Consider the following 5,032-nt stretch of genomic DNA (forward strand, 5'->3'; position numbering starts at 1 on the left):
CTGAGTAGTCTCAGACCGCTGATCTACATAGGCACCTGTGCTCTTTGTGTGAGTATCTTTGTGGATGTCAAGGATGTCCACATTGGAACCCTTCTCTTTTATCTAGTTTTACACACACAACAAAATAATCAATTATAAGGAGTTGCTGGTGCAAAAGCAGAGTAGCAAACAAACAGGCCTAATAAAATAACATGAATAGCAGACAATAAACGGTAGCTGCAGCCAGTCGAAAACCACAGTCCAGACAGTAATAACAACATCATTTTGTAAGCTAACAACATAAGTGTGGCATTAATCAACCTTTGTAAGCTAAGTAGCAATAGAGCTTGGAATTAAACAATTTTATAGAATTAAAAACCCATTTTACATTAAAATAATCCAAGTCAGCATCATAGCGACATAAATCTACATATATTTTAAAAAATATACAAATTAAATATATTTTTACCAGTTGTTGAGCATGACAAAAGACGCTGACAGATCCCTGAGTATGCAAATTGCCCCCTTTGCTTGAGTTTCTGTTACCTTTGTTTGCCTGGGAGCGTTTTTTAAAAGTTGGGTCATTTTCCCAATAATACAACAGTTTTTGCCAAGCTTCTTCTCCAATCCAATTAGGCCGATATGGATGCTCCGGGGGATCATGCTTTACTTTGTAATTCTCTCTTGCATCAAACATGTCCTTCAATCGTTCACCGGCTGTAAAATAAAAATTGTTTTCAACATCTTCACGATGATGAGGCTCCCACGTGCAATTGTCTGAAAGCACCTCAAACATCAAGGTATGGTCTTTGAAAATACTCAAGGTATGGTCCAACTTCATTGCAATTAATCATCACATGAACTGCAGCTGACTGCATCTCTGCATCGTTCATCCAATATTTTTTCTGTGCCCCAGAAAGACATCCAGAAGGACGAAAGACAGATAAGATCCACATGCTCCTTTCACATTCATCAATAACTTCATTCCGCGTACTTTTTGGGGTCAACATCAAGTGAGTGAAATAATGAGAGCAAAAATGAGATGTTTCCCGATGCTAGTAAGATGCACATATTGACCCCTCAACCCTTGCTTTGTTTTTCACCGTTCGCTTATATTCACCCATTAATCTTTCAAAAGGATACATCCACCTATATTGAACAGGTCCACCAAGCATAGCCTCGTATGCGAGATGCACCGACACATGTTCCATCGAATCAAAGAAACCTGGGGGAAAAACTTGCTCCAATTTACAGAGAATTACAGGAATATTCTGATCCATTTTAACAAGTTCATCCTTCCTCAGAGTTGAAGCACACAAATCTTTAAAAAATTGACTAACTTCAGACAATGGATTTAAGACATGGTTTGGCAATGAACAAAATGCAATTGGAAGTAACCGTTCCATTAAAACATGTGAATCGTGACTTTTCATTCCCCGCAATCTTCCTGTGTTGACGTCGGCACACCTTGCCAAGTTCGAAGAATATCCGTCCGACATTCTCAATTCTTTTAACCATCGACAAACAGACTTCGCTTCATCAGAAGTTAGACTAAAAACAGCCTTGGGTTTTAGATATTTGCCATTTGGAAGTCGTTGTATCTCCATTTCTGGTCTCTTGCAATACAATGGCAAATCCCACCTAGCCTTCTCGTTATCTTTTGTTTTACCGGACACATCCATCACCGTGTGTAGTATATTGTCACAAAAATTCTTTTCAATATGCATGACATCAAGATTATGTCTCAGTAAATTGTCTTTCCAGTAAGGGAGGTCCCAAAAAATACTTCTTTTAGTCCAATTGTGCTCTTCCCCGTATCCATCATATCTGATCCTGTGGCCAACATCTGGAAATTTCAATAGTCCAAGTCCAGTGACTTTATGAAATACATCGTATGATGTTATCTTAGGAGGCGGACCATCAGTTTCTGTTGTGTCTAACTTAAACAAATTCTTTTTCTTCCGAAATTGATGATTTGCTGGTAAGAACCTACGATGACAATCAAACCACGAAGCCTTTCCACCATTTTTCAAGTTAAAAGACTTTGTGTGTTCCATGCAATGGGGACAAGCCAATTTACCATGAGTCGACCAACCGGACAACATGCCATATGCAGGAAAGTCGTTAATAGTCCACATCAAAGCTGCCCTCATTGTGAAATTCTCCTTCCTCGCAATATCATACGTCAATTCACCAATCCACAACCTCTTCAAATCATCAATTAATGGTTGTAAATATACATCAATTCCATCTGTTGGGTTTGAAGGTCCTGGTATAATACAACTCAAGAACGTGTAAGGTTTTGTCATGCACATATCAGGAGGAAGATTATATGGTGTAACAATAACCGGCCAACAAGAATAAGGCGTTGCCGACGCTTGGATATACAGAGTAAATCCATCAGAGCACAATCCAAGTCTCACATTGCGCGGATCTTGTGCAAAATCAGGATGCATTGTATCAAAATGCTTCCATGCAAACCCGTCACAAGGATGTCGCATCACGTTTGAATTTGTTTTATTGTAATAATGCCACGTCATTTGGCTGGCGGTGTTCATCGATGCAAACAATCTCTGCAGCCTGGGTATGATTAGCAGATAAAACATTGATTTGACTGAGACCCTTTTTTGTTTGCGATGAATGTCACTGTTGCGGACTTGATACCTCGGTGCATTGCAAAATTTACACTCCTCCAACGCGCCATCATTTGTACCGAACTCATTGTCATAAAACAACATGCACCCATTAACACAACAATCAATCTTTTTAACTCGCATCGTAATAACTTGTCGGCATGTTGTCTTTTACAGGAGTCGCATCCAACATCATTTTTGAGAAGAACTCCAAGCAATCTTCCGGTACATTCCAATTTGACTTGGCAGCTAAGAGTCTCACACACATGGATAACTTCGAGTCAGACGCCCCTTCATACAACGGTTTGTTTACTTCCTCCATCATTGCATAAAACTTCAGCGCTTTGTTGTTCGGGATTATTTCCTCTTGGCCTCCCCCTTCGCAGGACATGTTCACCCCGAGAGCGTCACCGACCATTTCTTGCATCCGACCAAAATTTCCACACTCCGCTTGCGCTCCACTGCTCGACACGTCCGTATTAACATCAAACTCAATATTAATATTCATCGGCTCTCGTTCACCATGATGTTTCCACACATAATAATCATTCATAAAGCCGACCTTCTCTAAATGAGCTATGACATTTTCCGCGCTCTCAATCGACCCACGCATACATTTAATACACGGACATCTTATCCCTCCCTCACTTTTAACAATATCTTGCGACATCGCGTAAGTAACAAATTCTTCAACTCCATCCTTAAAACACGCTTTAACTATCCTACCACCCGAATATTTTCTATCATACATCCAACTTCGATGAGACATATATTGATCAATCTCCTGCGTATATCATTGACATTAATTCAAAACAATAATGATAATATTTTTTACTAAACATCAAACAATAATGATGATATTTTTTACTAATATTTTTTTTATCCAAAACTAATATTTTTACTAATATTTTTTAATAATCATAATTTTTTTTTACTAAACATCTCCTGCGTATATCATCTGTCACTAATATTTTTTTTAATCCAAAACTATATATAGTATAATAACATTTATATTAATTTTTTTTAACTCCACTTCTTTATCAACTAATATTTTTATGAATAATGATAATATTTTTTTTATCCTAACAATTTCAAATAAATTAGACAAACTAACCTCAAATAATGTAATATGATGACAAAAAGCCACAAAAAGCAACAACAGCAGCAACACAACAACAATCACACTACAAAAAAAGAATAAATTAAATTAAGATTAATAAAAATAATATACAACATTATATAATAACTAACTATGTAAATAAAATAAATTGACAAAACATGTACCAAAAAAAAGACAAAACGAACCGTATAATAATCTCATTGCAAAATAGATGTCGGTGAACACAAAATTAGAGAATAGTAGATAGATATAAAATTTAAAGAAAAAAATATGAGATGGAAGTGAAGAAGAAAGAAATGGTGTGTTTGTTGAAATTTGGTGAAGAAGAAAGAAATGGTCCCGTTGCACAATTGAATATTGTTGGTAAAGGGTGGTTGGAGCATCATTGATGATCATTGTGTTGCGTTGGAATATTTTTTTTTATTTTAAAATAAAACATTTCCGACGAAATGTTGGTAGGAAATGTTCCACCATTTAATTTCTTTTTAAAATAAAACATTTCCGACGAAATGTTGGTATGAAATGTTTTCCGATTTTAATTTCTAAATAAAATAAAACATTTCCGACGAAAACGTTTGTAGGAAACGTTTATTCAACGGTCAAAGACATTTCCTACAAAAAAGGTCGTAGGAAAAGTTCCTCAAAAGGCGTGCCGCGCAGGAAAATGTTCAGAATCGATACTGTTCACCTACAAATACAATTTTGGTAGGAAATGTTTGTCGGAAATGCAAGAAATTCTTGTAGTGAACCATTCATTCGATCACTTAATTGAATAACAATATATAATTCCCATTTAACCCTCATATTTAGAGTGCACAAATGAAAAATAATAATTAACATATATTAATGGAAATTGAAAGGATCATTTATTTTGAAGCAAAATATTTACAAATAAAGCGATAATAAATTGTGAAATAGATGTGTCAATTTTTTTTTTTTTATTTTGTGAAATAGAGAGAATGCTATATTTTTTTTAATCACTATTTTATATCAAGAACATGGTCTTTAGGGGTGAAGTTTCTAGTATCTATTTCGTTCAATTTATAAGAGCATTTTTTAAGGTTTTTGGTTAAAAAATCTATTTTGAGTTTCATATATACTATAGTAATAAGTAGTTTTTACAACACTATTGTTTTAGATTAGGCCTAAAATCCAGTAATTGAGGAAATCTTCTTCTTGGACTGTTGAGCAGGGCCCAACCATGGAGCAATCCAACAACGCACGTCCAGTCAACAAATAACTTAATTAAAGGATTGTAACGTCCGACCTCGAAAGGATTTACTGTTCACAAGGCTCCTAA

The sequence above is a fragment of the Trifolium pratense genome, linkage group LG2, assembly GCF_020283565.1.
Source record: "Trifolium pratense cultivar HEN17-A07 linkage group LG2, ARS_RC_1.1, whole genome shotgun sequence".
Lineage (NCBI taxonomy): Eukaryota > Viridiplantae > Streptophyta > Magnoliopsida > Fabales > Fabaceae > Trifolium > Trifolium pratense.